Source organism: Fundulus heteroclitus, chromosome 14 (assembly GCF_011125445.2).
Source record: "Fundulus heteroclitus isolate FHET01 chromosome 14, MU-UCD_Fhet_4.1, whole genome shotgun sequence".
Taxonomy (NCBI): Eukaryota; Metazoa; Chordata; class Actinopteri; order Cyprinodontiformes; family Fundulidae; genus Fundulus; species Fundulus heteroclitus.
Genome location: NC_046374.1, coordinates 33,252,805 through 33,270,033, shown reverse-complemented (window position 1 = coordinate 33,270,033; position 17,229 = coordinate 33,252,805). Strand labels below are relative to the sequence as shown.

General features: G+C 40.3%; 2 long non-coding RNA genes across 2 annotated transcripts; both read right to left on the bottom strand.

Annotated features, from left to right (window-relative positions):
• Nucleotides 1-2,607: 2,607 nt before the first annotated feature.
• Nucleotides 2,608-9,002, bottom strand: LOC118565849. Its single transcript, XR_004932657.1, has 3 exons — nt 8,957-9,002; nt 8,812-8,889; nt 2,608-3,462 (listed from the first exon to the last, which is right to left on the bottom strand). It is a non-coding gene; the product is annotated as an uncharacterized LOC118565849 (long non-coding RNA).
• Nucleotides 9,003-9,011: 9 nt separating this feature from the next.
• LOC118565847 lies at nt 9,012-16,442 on the bottom strand. The gene is made up of 4 exons (XR_004932655.1): nt 16,103-16,442; nt 12,638-12,738; nt 9,405-9,456; nt 9,012-9,298 (listed from the first exon to the last, which is right to left on the bottom strand). It is a non-coding gene; the product is annotated as an uncharacterized LOC118565847 (long non-coding RNA).
• Between the last annotated feature and the right edge of the window lie 787 nt (nt 16,443-17,229).

The window sequence follows — 17,229 nt, the reverse complement described above, 5'->3', positions numbered from 1 at the left end:
GCTCTGTGTGCCTTCCTGTACCACTGAGGAAACCGTTGGTTGAACACTCTCCCGCTCTATTTTTACCTGATCATCGTCTCTCTTTGCATGTGAGAAGCTGCATGGCGTGCCTAAAAGAAGATCCCACCTTACCTGCACTGAACACACTTTTCACATACACTGGCAAATCTAATTAGTTAAAATTACCCCATGCAGTTTTGACTTGAATTTTGACTTCCATCAACAAAATAAGTCAATATATAGCAGGGGGCAACCAGGACTGTGATGTCATCTCCTACACTTTCGCCGTTTTCACGGTTAAACCACCAAAAGATGCCATGGATACGTTGAACCTTTTGGTATTTTATGTGTTTGTCAGTCAGCGATCGGATCAACATGAAATCCTGCAGCAGAGCTCAATTAATGAAATCCTATACAGATCCAGCAGATCGAAATACAGGAAATGATCTAAACTCTGGCGCAGGATAAAATGCATTGCAGTCCCGTACGAAACACATAAAAAAAAAAATCCAGTAACAAGCAGGGGGTGCCAGGTTGAGTGCTGCACGGGAGGGAAAAACGCCCACGCGGTCGCCTTAAAGCCTGTTAGGCTACGTTCACATTGCAGGCATTGATGCTCAATTCTGATTTTTTTTTTTCATTCTTTCATTTTTTTATTAAATAGAACCGCCATCAGACTACTGTTGGAGAGGTTCAAGACCGCAAAGCGACCCATATGAGTTTACAGAAGTAATGGTGAATGTAATTGTTTCTAGAAGTGTTCAATAAAGGTTTGTTTAAAAAAAAAAAAAAAAACCCGTGGATATCGGCCAGCATCTGTGCGTTATTATGAAATTGTTGAGCATTGGGAGCCGTGGGAGTTGTGTATCCTAAGCCGGTGTCTGCCTCGACTAAAACATGGTGACAATAAAAGATCCTTGACAATATTAAGACCACGTCAGAGCAAGAGGAAGAAAGGTCAGAGAAAAAGCAGCAGAAAAAGCAGCACAGCTTTTAAAAATGCTACTGCTCTGTGTGGATGTGTAGTTGGAGCCAGGAGAGTGACATAAACGGCGGATGAAATGGGACATGGCCGTTCAGACTGTGAACGCTTTAAAAAATATCCGATATATATCCAGATTAATACCGTCTATGGAAGTGGCACAAATGAAATTCTTTTGAGGTGGAAAAGATCGTAAAGTGGGCCGTTCAACCTGCCATGAAAACGACGGACATGGGTCGCAGTGTAAACGTAGCCTATACTCCACGAGAAATTAGTTCTTGTTCTCGAGGTGGCAAGAGCAAGAACAAAGTTCATTATGGCTCTGACTATTAAAAACTCAGAAGAAACTCAGCTGCTGACTTCCCAGAACGTCCTGCCTCCTGTGTCCCACCTCTGCTAAGATTGTGGAAAGTTGACAAACACAACACCACAATGGCAGACATGGCAGGAAGAGAAGGACAAAATTTTTAAATGTTGTTTTCAGTGAAACGTGAAGACTGAGGAAAGCAGGAGTAGAGACGGAGCCAAGCACAGGGCAGCTGAAAGTAGCAGAGCAACCACGTACACACAGAAATTGCTTTTAAAAAAATGAACTGCAAACATCTACGGTCATTTAATTATTTACTACATGCTGTGATCTTCCTAAAGGTTTCATTCTGCCTGGATGATGTGTCAAGAACAGCAGCGAGAACTCCCAGGGCATGGCTACAAGAACAAATGTCTTGCTTCTCGTGGAGCATGTAACAGGCTTAAAAGAGCGAGGTCTTTACAAAAGAAAAAGTTGGGTGCATCTTTAAACCTACATTATAGGTTCAGACCCTTATGTCCTAGACCTCACTGGCTCCAAAATGGCTGAAATATAATTGATATTCAGTGAGATCGGGGAGGGGCCCACGCAGAAGATGACTAAATATTAGTCAGTGTCGCAATACAACCCAAATTAATACACATCCAAACAGGAGAGACAAGTTATAGAATGTTTTAATCTGATGGTTTTGGAGCCCCTTTCTAATGCCACCCTGGGCAGCTGCCAATATGGCCCATACCAAAAACTGTGGCTGTCAGGAACTAGTTTAGTGACCTTTACATGCAGAGGTTAGTGGGCTTCTTATAAGATCTCAGAAAGTTTTAGACACAATAAAACTTCATAGTTTGATGACAATTTCAAGTTTATTACATTTAAGAGCATATACATCAAATATACATTCAAGCTCAAAAAACAATTTTCTTAAATTATCAGGTAGTTGTCTTTTTTTATTTATTTAAAAAAAAAAAACATGTAGCACTTAGAAAAACATAGAGTTACAATAACCCTGCAGATAAACGGGAATGAACAACCAAACTAAAAATGAACATTTTTGTCTGAGCAGGGGCAATGAAAACATGTGTTTTTTTTTTCAAGTTTAAAAATGTAACACTGTAACGTTTTTTTTTCCATAACATTGTGGATTCATTGAATCATTATTCACTCAAGAGGTGCAGTAATAAGCAACCCACGTATGGAGTTACTCGCTATCCATCACTTGATTAGAGTAAGTCAATGAACTTTCAATATGAAACATTTTCCTGCAGCCCTGTAGTGCATCAAATCGCAGTTTTGACTTGAAATGTGTTCTTCGGTCTTTTCACTTTTTGCACTGTGTCCATCTCAAAGAAAGCGCAAAGAGACATTAGCTAATGGTGCACAGAAGCTAATCTATTGTTTATCGTTTGCACACCTCAGTGGATGGAAAACAGGAGGACCAAAACCAAGAAAACAACAAGAATCACATTTGCACTTCAATGAACTAATTAACATATAGTTCCACTGACATAATTAGCTCAACTCAAACATCCTGGATCAAGATTAATTAGCAGAGGTGCGTAAATTAATTGACCAAAACGGCAATGGTTAATTATTATTATTGATGTTTCTTTTACTACAGGTAAAATATTGTTATTCAGTGTAAAAAAGATGCTTTTAGATAGACTGGTGAAATTAGTTAATTAGAGTTGGTTTGATTTCTGTGCATTGGTTATACTTCAGCAGGACCAAGATCTGCAGTAGCTAATGAACACAGACATGGTGCATGCTGTGTGGCTTGGAGGGGTGTAGGAGCACATGAAACGGAAACACCCACTCCTCTGAAAATGGTCTTCAAATGCAAAATTTCCCCCTCATTCGCTCACATTTAAAGAATTTGCTAAGTGTTTTCCACAACTGTGTGTAATTTCTTAACTGTTTTGAGCAGTACTGATTCAGCTTCCATCCTTAAAGAAGCAGAAAGCTTAATTAGAGTGAACTCCTTTTCTCTGACTAAGGCAGAGTCACAGAAAGCATAGCTGTTATATAATGTTTGGACAGATGTAGATCTTCAGCTTCCTTCGAGCTCGAGCTCTGCTGAACAAAAAGACAACTACAGCCAAAAGTACTGCACCGACTGATAAGCGTATACCCCATCGAATGTTTTGGTCTGGTCCTGTAGAAGGATGTTCAGCATCTGCATGGAGAAAAAGCAGAAATGTTTCCGAAAATCACAAAAATTGAAACTTTAAATTCTTAAGCAGCTTTATCAGGTTATCTAATAGGCACACTAGGAAAAAAAAAAAGAAACACGTATTGGTGCGATCTTAGTAAGATTTTAAAATTGGAGAACTGACTTAAGTTGGGAAATTCCCACTGGTAGCGACGGCATCTAGTTAAATACATGAGAGAAATGACTAGCTGAAGCAGCATTTTTTCCCCCTTTACAGTTACTCTACAGTTACTCGTCGCACACGTTTAATAATTCCCTCACTTCTAAATGTGAAACCATTACATCACTCCACAACTTCCTCGCTTAGTCTTCCCACAAATTCTGTTGCTTCGTAATGATCAGATTGGCCAGCTTAGCATTTCGTTACAACAAAGAGTCGGAGATTGATTTCCTTTCTACAAATCTAAATCGCTAGAGATGAATTTACATTACACGAAATGAGAAAATTTTAAAGTACAAGAGAAAAAAGTCTGCTGTGGAACTGGTCCAACATTGTTTACGTCCAGACCACTGAGACAGAAATGCAGACGCAGTCTAACGCCTACTTTAAACGTGCTTTATGCTTGATGCACTCGCAATGTAACTATTTCTACCTCACTCTTTGAAGAAAGCATGAGGCTTTAATGTTGGAAACGACTATGTTCTCTACTTCTCTGTGTAATTGGTTGTATCAGTCTGGGCGTAGGAGCGCAACATAGAGTCTAGGACAACAGTGCTACTGCAGAGGAAGAGCTGCACGGAGAATAAATGCTGCAGACGTGTCCAGCACGTCTCATTTCCTCGTGGAACGTATGTGCGTCAAGCATCCACGCGTTACACATGGCCATATTATGCCATTTTTGATGTAGTATGGACTTAATAAGACTTATTTTTGAGGAAAATAAGAGTCTTAAATGGTGAAAATAACTACTATTTTAGTAGTGGGGTGTAGTATGCTTGGTGGAGGAGCGCAACACTGCCCTCTAGAGTCTCATAGAAAAGTGCAACTTCAAAGGGCGGCGCACAAATGCTGCAGATGTGTCAGCACGTTTCATTTCCACACAGAACGTACGTGTGTCAAGCATAACCTTTAGGGAGCTGTGCTCTGCTGTTTTATGCAGTCATGTACGTTCCCTTTTTTTTTACATTTTCTCATGCAGCATGAGCAACACTAAAAAACAAAAAACAAAAACAGAAAGAACAGTATGTAGCACTCCATCATAGAGGCAACATAGAGACACACAGGACAAACAGCCATGTACACACTCACAGCAAAGGCAATTTAGAGAGACCAAGTAAACTAACAATCATGTTCTTGGACTGCGGGAGGAAGCCAGAGCACCCAGAAAGTACCCACACATGAACGGGGAGAACATGCAAAGGCTATGCAGGAAACCTTCTTGACAGCCAGTAGATTTAGTCTTAACATTCTCACTTGTTTTTTTATCCTTTTTTTATGACCAATGTCGCCCTGCATCGATGTGCCGTTCGCTATGCTGCTTGTTTATTACTCCCCACTCAGATCCTAAATCCTAATGTGCTGCACGTTCTTTTTTTTATCTTATTCTATTCAAATATACGTTAGATGTTTGAAACAATTTTCCCTCATTACAGATTCTAGAAAAATTGCTAATGACTCACTGTGATAAATACAGTGTTGAAGTAATATGGCATTGATGAATATTGAAGCCATGAGAAAATGGATGTTCAAAGGTCTGCCTTAGTAACAAGGCAATTATTTTTTACATGTTAATTAATAAATTAGACATGCAATATTTTATTGAAACAAAGTGGAAAAGGAGAAATTGTTGTGGATCGAGACAGGGCTTTAGACGTTTGCCTTAATAAAAGAAAGATGTACGGTTTCCTAGTCATGATTTGCAGAGTAGGACCCAATGGTAGAATTTTTCCAGAAGTTTCCGCAGTTCCTTTTTGAATAACAGCACATGCGCAGGACCATCTTACCTTGCTCTTCCGCTCTTCAGGGTGATCGTGGGAAAAAAAAAAAAATCTCCCAAATCCCCTCTAGTCATATTACTTTCTACTGAGACCTTCCTCTTCTTCTCATAAACATGAATGCTTCTTGCAGCTCTCAGCCATGTTCAAAGTATACGGTGAGCACAGCGGAGCTACAATGAACGGCTAACCCCGAAGCTAACTGCTAAGCTAACCGCTAAGCTAACCCGATACATAAACACTAGATGTGCACAGGCGCAGCCAGCAAGCGGATCAAAAGGAACAAGCACGTACACTGGTGATCACGTCAGACTGATTGACATGTGGGACAACCAGGCCAGCTGACAGCTTTGCTAGGGCCCGGAACAACACAGTCTTTTTGGGGCCCCCCCCTACACCTGCCGCCACCACACACCCACCACACACACACACACACACACACACACACACACACACACAAGTCAACTTAACTGTATACTTCATGCCCTGAAAATCTCTGTATTTTATACTGGATATTTTCAACCCATCTATAGAATTTAGTGCATTAGATGATCTTTTCTTCATTAGAGAACAGCAGCACTGCCGTCAAAATATGGCCTTTTTTTGACCTGCTGTATATTAGCCAGTCCCTAACAATTTTTTTCCCTTCCATTGCAGGAAGTAGAATATGTTAGATACTTTGGGAATTCTCTGCCCTCTGAATCTCTGAGAAAGGCTTTCTTTTTGCCATTAAACGCACAACAGTCACAGATACTTTTGACATTTTAGCTTGATGTATCATGAAACTGTTGACCTTTCGGGTTTTGTGATTTCTATTCTATTATTACAATTATATAATAATAATAATAATAATATGAATTTTTTTTCTTCCTAATCCACCTCATATATTTTTCAATCCTTTTTTAATTATGTCTGTGTTGTGTGCACCTGCCTGTTGCTTTAATCCTATAAATTTCCCCATCGTGAGATAAATAAAGGATTAGCTAAATAAAACTTTTTAATTGTATATATGTACTTCTTAAAAGGTTTTTAAAAGGTCTTAATTACATTTTCTCTGTGGGCTCCAGTAGCATATGATAGATAATATCTACTTTGAAAGTTAACATGAAGTGCTGCTGAAGATGAACACTCTGATCCACCTGGATGTTTTCTGAAGGACTGAAACGCCTCAGTCAGTGACGTCAGTCTGTGGGTCTGTCGGGGCAATGAGAGAAGTTTCGTCTCCTTTTCTGTTATTCCATATTTTCCTGCTCATGGGTTTTCACGTGCTTAGATAAATTTGTTGTGTTTCCACTGCATTTAACCGGCTTTTTACAGAACATACAGCTTGATTTCAAAGCCAAACGCCGCTTATTCCCCTCTTCTTGCTTTTCCGCTGTGCTGTCTCTCTCCCAGTCTCAACAGGAGCCGCGCGGTTGTTTGTGTGTTGAGTGAAGAGAAGCTGAGTGGGCGGGACAGACTGAGCCTGCGTGCTGATTGGCTGGCGCCACTGAGCCATGTACGAGAGGGGAGGGGGAGCAGCAGTGAGCCGGGACACACAGACTGCTGCTGCAGTTAGAAGCATTATTTTAATGATCAGAGGGTCCGTTTTGGCCCCCCCCCCCCTCTGTCTGGGCCCGGGACAACTGACCCGTTTGTCCCCCCCCTGTCGGCGGGCGTGGGGACAACCAATAGATAAGGTGATTCCCTTGTAACTTGAGGGACAGAAGGGGTGAGAGCAGGACTAAAACTCTGACAAGTCAATGCCCTTTGGACCGGACAGCAAAAATTGGTTAGTTTTTAAAGGCCTCCATCTCCTACGGAGAAGTATTTTTTTTTTTACCTCCTTTTGTGAATACATAATGCATTAATTACTTTCAGACTGGAATGGCAATTTTACCCAGCATAACAAAGAGTGTTTCTTAACAGGATTAACAACTATAGCTTCAACTGGCATTTGGGGGAGGCGAACACACAAAAAAGAACCAAAACCAATGCCTTGGGATCATGACTATAGGCCCCATCCTTTTCCGAAAGCCCAGCATGCATTTCCATTTCCACCAAAAAGGTCCTGGTATGAGGGTAGTACTTTTCAACAAGCCTGGGTCTTTGGTCAATGGGTCGGGTTCTGTGCTGCATGGCAAAACAGTTCGCAATTAGAGGAGTAAAGAGCAATTAGGAGATGAGTTTAAAAATCTACTGATTTTATACCCAAATTTTACCACGAAAAGTAGTTTTAAGATTTTAGGCAAGAAAGAACACCTTCAGACCTCATCTGTCATTGGAAAACAGAGTCTCATACTTCAACTTTTACCAGAGTGTTTTTAAACTGCAGTATCTATACTTCTACTTAAGTAACAAATGTGTGTGCTTTTGACACCACTGAAACCAAATCCTCGGTCTTGCAATGGAAAAGGGACTATTCAAACATTTTGGGTCGAATGTTTTCCATTTTGTTGGTCTAGAAAAAGTTTTTAGTCTATTACCAGCAACATAAATCAAGAAGTATCTTTTAGAACCCTTGTTGTATTTAGGTACATTTAATGAATATGTGTGTCCTTGTCTAAGCTAAAATACGCTGGAGGATTATGGTTCTATTTATTATAATGTTAAAATGCAAAGCAAAAAATAATACTAGCAAAAGAGCAATACTTTGAATTGTAAATACATTTTTTTTCATGTAAGAATAGAAATTTCGTCCTAAAGGGTAACAAAAAGTTTCCATCTGCATCAGTTCCATTTCCAGGGGGGCCAAACTTTTTCCATTTTGAACTACAGATTCTGAACTGCTGTCGGGGGACTAACAACATTGTTCCAAGGACCGTAAATGGCCCTGGAAAAATTTTAGGACTAATTCTAGCCTTTAAAGTGTATCTCACCCCCATACCAGTCTCATACTTGAAAAATGTGCCAAGAGGAGGCGGTGACTGGCAGCCCAGGAAATGAGTGGGGGGTGAGGGCTAAGCTACAAGCAAAAGCTAAAAAAAAGAAGCTAAATAAACTAATTGAATGCTAAGCTAATAAATCTTTAACCTGAAACTCGATTGATGGTCCGCAAAACTCACCACCCAAACTCTAACTCGCTATGGAGGCACAAGATGGATCGGTTTTTATACCCCAATGATACGTCCGTTTCCCCAAATTACGTCAGAAAAACTTTTGAACCAATATCAATATTGATTTGAAATTCAATGTAAGACACCCGTTAAACCTTTGGAGGGCGCAACATTGACGGTTTTAGACAAGTAAAGCAGGATTTGATCAAATATGCAGTAATTTGTCAAAAATAATCACCAGGAAATACAGCTAGCACTATAAGACAACCATGCCAACAGTTTATTAGCAAAGAAAAGTCGATTTGGGGGGGTGATTTATCCTTTAAGTCTGAAATCCACTGACCTGGAGTGGTTGGGTAGCTAGTGGTGTTGTTTGACAGATCATCGTTTCCTCCAGCCGTGACATTCAGATCAAAGTATTCTGTAAGGAAAAAAACAGTGTCATTTTTCATGTCTTGTACGAAATCACCTGAATTTTGAGTCTTTACCTTTTATTTGAAGTCCCCACTTCCAAGCGACGTTGTCATAATTAGCATTCAAGTAGCAGCAGTAATTCCCAGAGTCTTCCATTTTGAGTCGGGACATTTTGAGTCTGATCTTTGCTTCTCTGGGAGCGTCTCTGTCAAAATGAACCCGGCCCACAAACTGCTCATCTGGAGACCCAAAAGAGCCTCCTATTGCTTCGTACACAATCTTTACAGGGTCAGAGTGAAATTCACACATCATGTTCATCAGAGGTAAATCAGTTTCCTGCTGAAGGCTCCATTCGACGGTGACGGTCTCGTTTTCTTTGGCCCTGTAGACCACAGAGCCTTTCGTGACACACATCCCTTGGAAAGGAGACAACGTTAATACTGTTTTTCATGCATACTTATAATCTAAATTGCATAACCTTAGAATAAAAATAATAAAGGATTACTGTGCGTAAAAACTGACCCCACAGACCACAGATGAAGGCTGGGAAAACAAGCGCCCACATCGTGTTCTCCTGCAACAGTTTCATTAAGTTTCTGGTTAGAAATGAGCATAAAAAGAAAAATCTATACATTTAAATATTCGTCTGCCATTCTTAATTTGAAAAAAAAATAATACTTTAACAGCACTTAAATCTCTTCTGCAAAGCTTACAAAACATTTGACTACACCTATTTATTCATAATGAATGATAATGAATAATAAAGCCACAAATCACAGATTTAACCAAAGATGAGCAGCGGTTACAGAACAAGCTTTAAAATTCAAGATTCTTTATTGCCACTGCGTCTTACCGTGGTAGCATTCCCTTCAGGACATACTCCTGAGGTACACACAACGAATAAAAGGCAATAAACAATGTGTCCAGCTTTTGTTTTACATTAGAGCTGGGAAAAGATAAAAAAAAAAATCAAAAGGAGAGGTTTGTGTCAGAGTTTTAACTCCTGTGAAAAACAGACAAACATATGGAGCATCCTCCTTAAAACTGAAGAGTTGCTGTATATCCTTGTGGAGCGCAGCAGGGAGGTGAAAAGTAATCACCACCGATACGTCTACTGGTGCATGAAAGTGTGTGGCTCAGTTGATCTGCGTTAAAGTGGCTTTACTGGCGCAGTACACAAACTCAGTCCATTTATAATTGTAAATGATACAATTATAAATGGACTGAATTTGTGCCCTTCAAGGCTGAAAACCCGATACTCAATGCTGGCAGTGTTGCGTTTTTATTTATACACTGCAAAAAGGCAACTAAAAGTAAGTCAAATTTTCTGGAAATTTGTGTTTTTGTCCTTGATTTGAGCAATTAAACAAGATTATCTGCCAATAGAATTTGTGTTTTTACTCCTAAACTCAGATAATTATATATATATTTACTTGAAAATAAGATGATGGAGATGAGTTGTTCCATTTTTAAGTGCAAAAATCTTATTCGGTTGGCAGATCATCTTATTTAGCTGCTCAAATCAAGCGCAAATGCACTCATTTCAAGAAAATTTGACTTACTTTTAGTTCTCTTTTTGCAGTGTGAAATGAACTAGCCCTGAAGCAGGTAAACACGCTGACGGCACTAGGCATGGGGCACACAGGCAACACTGGGCAGATGCTCTGTAGCAGATCTAGGTCGGTAACTGCAGCAAAGCTGGACAGGATCTGTGGCGTAGTGGCTAACAGAGAAATAGGGATAGATGTTATTCAACAAAACTCAACCCAGACAGGTTGGATGGGAGGAGGGGCCATGGAGAGAGGGTGAGAATAATAATAATACTAAAACAAAACGCATGCAGTGCAGAGCAAAAGTTCACGTGTGGCTCAGAGGTCGTCCCAGACGGAGCTTGAGTTCAGGAGCGGGAACCTTGGACGATGACATTGGTGCAGCGCTAATGGAGGCTGGAGACGCCTCAAAGAAAGGCAGAGGCGTCTGAAGAACCGCTGCTTAGTAGCTTTGTCCCCTGTGTTGAGCTGGGCAGACTAGTTGTCTTGGCACTAGATTAGCGTCTGGTGTTACCTGGAGCTTGGCAGGAGGGAACCCACACAGAAGCTCTAGAAACCAGAATCCATCCAGAAGTTGAGTAATGCAGTGAGGGAAGCCCAGCTTGTGTCAGGTTAGGCCAGGGGTGTCAAACATACGGCCCGCGGGCCAGATCCGGCCCGCCGAAAAATTTAGTCCGGCCCTGTGGCTAAATGCATTATCATTATATATAAAAAAAAAAATAATAATTTTTTTTTAGTTTTATTTTTTTCCAGTGTCCTGTCTGGCAATGTGGCAATAAGATGCCACAAAGAGCTCATCAGATTTGACTTTCACAAGTGGACAAGATAAAAGGAAGAGAATGATAAAACAATTATTGAAAAAAACATGTACTTCAATTAATTGAAAATATGCAGTTCCTATATTGTCCACGAGGGGCTCTGTGTTTTAATTAGCAGATTAAGCTTCAGGTGTGGAAAAATTCAAATCATTTCTTAATTTTTATCTGTTTGATGTATTTTGTCATGCAGGACAGTGTTTTTAAGTTCCAAAAAATGTGAATAAATGTTTTTCAACATTGTATTATCACTGTGATCAGTTCTTATGCATAATGCACTTAAGTAAATGTTTAACTGAGTAAAAGTATTGTTGAAATTGCACATACTTTTCTTAAAAACGCTATTCATAATATATTGTGTAAAAGTGAAATTAACTTAATATAAAAAGCAACAAGTCCACATTTATTAGTTCTATTTAATCTTGCAATGAGTTAACTCGTGTGGCCCTCTTGAGATCAGATTAAGCTGAATGCGGCCCCTAAACCAAAATGAGTTTGACACCCCTGGGTTAGGCTCAAAGTTAAAATGAGAGCCAGAGAAACGCTGGTTTGAAAAGAAATTAAATTGGTGTCAAGGCTAAACACGACCGCTGCAGAATCAGAGTTTTTGGGATTTAAACCAAATGACGCCAAACGCTTAGTTTGTCTGAGCCGGCAGGTCCAGATGACGTACTTGCGTTATTATGGCGCTATCACATTAGTTGAAAAAGGTGTCCAAGTGACAATAACGTGATTTATTGCAGTAAGTTTTAGAAAATAACTATGGTCCAGCTAAATTTGTTAGCGTTACAGGCCTATAAGGCGTTCCAGAGATCGTCCCAGACGGAGCTGTAGTTCTGGATCTTCAGGCTGGAGCTGCTGCCAGAGGACCGCAGGTAACAAGAATTAGGAGATGCTACAGGACAGTAGGGGAGCAGAGAGCCGGCCAGAATCATACCAACCATACATATCATTGACCCCTCTCTGTGTTTTCTCCCTCTTTTTCTAAGACAGCCTGCTGATCTTTATGCAATCAGTTTGACTCCGGCATCTTGTTGAGTCTGTGCCACAAAGAACTGAGAGCTCTGAAAGCCAAAGACGACCCGACCCAGAACTAGCACGGTGTGCTTAACAAAGTGGCCGGTGAGTGTTTCTACGCTCCTGTGGAGTAGAGAGATAAAACCGCACTCCTCCACCCACTTCTTGTTTTCTGAACTCATCGAGGCGGCTTTGCTGTATAATCACTCAGACTCTGGGATGTAAACTGTGCAAATTCCTCTTTAAAAGCAATAAATTCACAGAAGCGTTTATGTCTGCGTTGAGTAAACGTCTGTAGATGCGGACGTGGCGCGCTTCCAGACGCTTTGACTCACAGGCCAGTCGCGCTGTGAGCGAAGGAGTCTGCACTTACTTCAGCTGGAGATTTAGCGCCAGACGTTGCCGGCGTCCTGCGCTGACCGGAGCATTTCCTGCCAGGGGCTGCGTCTCCACATCAACACGCCGCTTCTGGATCTGCAGAAACGGGCAGAGGAAGTTAGTTTTTACACGACAATCAGTTTCCAGTTGAAAAGGAAAGCTGTGGTAAATCCATGAAAACCACACAAGTGTTCTGGTGTCAAACCGATGTAAGGTTACAATTCATGAGCCGCCATGTTGGCACAAAGCAGAAAAAGGAACAAAAGGCTCCCCACAGCTTCCCCCCACCCCCCCCCCCCCCCCCCCCCACAGGAAGGTACAGCCATTAAGTAAAGTTAACTCACAATTAAACGATTTAAATCATTAAATAATAGTAATAAAGATTTAAATAATTAAAGAATTTAAAACTACATAGTTCCTAATTGGATTTTATTTAAATGCGCTTAAAAGGCCCCAGAGAGTTTTACAAAGCGAACGTGTGATCTGAGCAACTCAGAAAAGAGACGAACAAAAAGAACGATAAAAAAAAAAAAAAAAACTTAAATTTGTCTTCTTTGACAAACAAAGACACCAAACAACGTGTTTAAGCGTCACTGTGGCCAATTCTGATGTCATTATGTGTCTTTATGACTGGTGATGATGCAGGAAAAGAAGGTCACCAAAAAAAAAAAAAATCACCTGGTGTTTCACTGAGGAGTGAACTCCTAAAAACTGATTCAGGAGTTCAGCCACCAAACCTAGAAAGGGTATTTTTCTAAACTTCCTCTCATCTCAGAGGAAATTTTGCCCCCTTTTTCTGTGAGGTATGAGGAGCATTAGCAAGGCTCTCTTATAATCCCCTCACACTGACGGCTCCAGTGACTTTGACAAGCTGACGTCTTAATTCTCTTTCTGCCAATCGGTTTAAAATTATAATATCATCTGTTGAACAGATGGGCTCACGTTTTACTCCATTATAAATTGGAGCTCAAAAGTCAGTAATTTTTTATTTTTTTTTACAATCCAGTGTTGTTGAAGTAGAAACGAGCTTTGCTGAAACCTCCAGAGGACCTGGTTGTTGGACGTGGGCTGATGGAAAAGAGGACAACGGAGCAGCGGGCCTGATGCAGGAAAATACTCGTCTTTTCTCCTCCAGTCCACGTTTCCACTGCTTGGTTAAACATCCCCAGAAGCATCTGAGCGCAGAGAAGTTAACTCCACCTCTGAGAAGCTTATTTTCTGCACAGTGAAGAGTTTAAAGTGACATTTTGTAAAGGTGACTGTGAAGGAAGAAGCCGCCCTGAGATGTTCTATGACTCGTCTTTCAGTCATCTGCTGACTTCTTCATTCAACTGCCAAACTTAAAAAAAAAAAAAAAAAAAACAGAAGAAAGACTTTTTCTAATCAGAATAAACCGAAATAACTACAACTAAAAAAAAAAAAAAAAACATAAAATTCATTTAGACAGCTAGCAAACCTATTAATTTTATCTTTACTGGGGCAAATTAAAGCAGTTTCAATGGAAAGCAAATGAACTCAAATAAGAAGATGAATGTGAAACATGGGGCTGTGTTAAAAAAAAATCAATTTTAAAATTATTAATCAATTCTTATATTAATCCCCAAGATTGATTCATACAACCAAATATTGATTAAAAAGAAAAAGCATTTTCCACATTAAAGGCATTTTTAAGCGTCTGCATTTAAGGCTCACTCTCCACTCCAGGAGGTGAATTTTTTAATAATGCACCAGTTTAGTGTCTAAATAGCAGCTGTAGATATTTTTGGTGTCTCTGTTTTCTATCCTGGATCTGTTTGGATCATCAGCGTTTTTTTAAAAGCAATTGCCTCAACAAGGGAGAGGGTTTGGTCCTTATGAACTACCATTACTTTATTCATTTGCTGCTCAATCTTGATAACAATACTAGAATCGACATGTTGCATATCTCCACATGCATTCAATCAGGCAAGAGCTAAAAAAAGGTTTTTAATAGCAGCCATTCAATTGGAGATTGGATCGGATAGAAAATAATTGACTCTAAATGTTGAGAATCTAAATCAAATCGACTCTTGAAATATGAATCGACACCCAGACCTACTGAAATATTAAAAATCATACAATCTTGAATTAAACAGACTTGATTTTTAGTCCACGCATAAAGTTTGTCAGACTGTGGCTCATACTGATGACGTTAGGGGATAAAAACAAACCATAAACTGCAGAGTAGACACATTTACATGTGCGCTGCTGATAATTAAACATGTGAAGCGTTATAGAGCTAAATAAATTTAAATAAATCCAACAAATGCTGGAGTTACAGTGAAGTAAAACTGGATCAGGATGTCAGTCAGAGCACGTGTCTCTCAGGGAATTCAACCTGCACCTTTGTGCCCCGTTACTGGTGGGCATAAAATCCTGTCTCCATCATGAATTTAGTGCAACACAACATAAAACTTTAAAATAAATTATTTATTTTGTGATCCTCGTGTTTTAATGAAAGCTCACACAATATTAGCCGTTAAAAATCAGACATTATTAGAAGGTTTTGCTCTCTTGTCCTCCTTTAAGCTTCAGTTTGTTGCTTTTATTCGACCACACTGTAAAACGGGTAAATTTATTTATGCTGTTCTAACTAAAGGTTACAGAGAAGGCAGCTGGAAGAAGTTGCCTCCAATCCCAGAGTTTCTCCCATCGGTCAGTACAGTTAGGAGCCAGTCTTCTCTGCATCTCCAAAAAGGAACTGAATCATTAATCTGATTTCTCTGGGTGAATTTATTTATTAAATATATTGAGGAAATGATGGCAGACTGTTTTGGTTATTAATCACGTTTATGTGTTCGCCCATTGCTTTGAAGTTATCATCTGAAACATCTTGACAGTGTTTTTTTAGTCCTGCTCTGAATGTAACTTAGACTTTATATGTTAACAGGTGAGATTTAATCTGCACAAGGCGGAAAACTTAAATCTAAAACAGTTTTCACACAATGTCTGAACATTTACTGCGTGGGTAAAGTGGGATAATCAGCTCCAGAAGGTCCTGAGTTTGTCCCACTTCTAAGGATGCTGGAAACATGCGCGCATGTGTTTTATTTCCTATTGGAGGAGGATTTTTTTCGGTGCTTATTTTATGCTGTTGCATCTAAAATTAAAGCATAATTTCCTTGTCTTCGTCTTTACGCACACAATAGTAAGAGCTAATTACTTTCCATCACTGCATGCGTGCAGGAACAAACGTGACGCCACAAATCTGATGCAAACCAAGATGAAGAAACACTTCCTCCTTTTCCTAACCGAGGCTGCATGATAATTATTTCTCCTGCCAGTCAAAACGCATTAACAGCGTTTATCTGGGATGGATTTATTCTGCTGGAACCATAATAACGCTTCCATTCAGCGGAACGGCAGCGCACACTGAACCCAACATTTGCACGGCGCTTTAGAGCGGCTTTTACAATGAGGAAGTGGATGTTTGCAGTCTTACCAAGATGTCAGCAGGTCACAAAAGTCATGAGGGTCTGCTGCGAATCCCGGTCAGTGGCAAAGAGGGGGGGGAAACACATTTCCTCATCCGTGCCGAGTGTCAAAGCGGGCTCGTCGCCATCAAAGCGGAGTTATTGGTGAATACTGACGCTGCAGAAGGGCCAACGAGTGCCAGCCAATCAGAGGCGAGCGTGAATAAATACACACTGTTCGGAGAAATGAATGAGAGAATAGTGCCCAGTCGCGGAAACGGAATAGCGCTCTTCTAAGGAAACTCTCTGCGGTTTGCGCTCTACAGCAGCAGCGAGGTGTAGCGGAGCCAGGGAGAGTGTCTCATCAGATCAGATCAATCCACGGCTGAAACATCCACTCCCACATAGATAACTAATGATACAAAATCATAATAAGTGAATAAATGTATATAATTAGAAGTGTTTCTGCTGTTGCCTGACTGAACACATAAACGGCGCTCATATATGCGCACCGGAGCGCACAGGTGTGCCAAAATGAATCATTATCCTCAACAGAAATTACACTCCCAGCGTCGGGAGCGCGCATTCAGCAGGAGGAGCGCATCCAGGATCCAGGCCGCTCCGTCTCATTTCCAAACGACTAGAGTTGCGCCGTTACTTTATTGTTCGGTTAAAATGACAAATCTCCGGCGTACAGGATTGTTTCAACATACCGAGACTGTTTATTGGGGCGAATCACTGATGTTTAAACTCAATCAAGGCAGACATTATAACGCGAGTTAAAGTTAAACTTTTTATATAACACGTCCTGAGGAGGTAAACGGCTCTGTGGTCGTTACCACAAGTCTGACGAAAATACTATCTGCGCTGAAAGTGTCGCATCTCCACAAGTTCTGCGGCCTGCAACAGAAACTCCACGTAGAGTCCGTGACTGCTGGCTGCTCTGTTGTAAAAACCCAGTTTTGTTTCTAGATAGACCCGCGCGAATGGATCCCAACAGATCCCAAGTGTGATGAAACAAACACTACATAATTTATTTATTTTTTTACATTTACATCTAAAAAGATTTTCAATCAAGAAGGAAACGAAGCAGGCATCTTTCTAAACATCCCGGTGCGTAATGAGTTTAAAAATCTGTTTCGTTTACATTTTATTA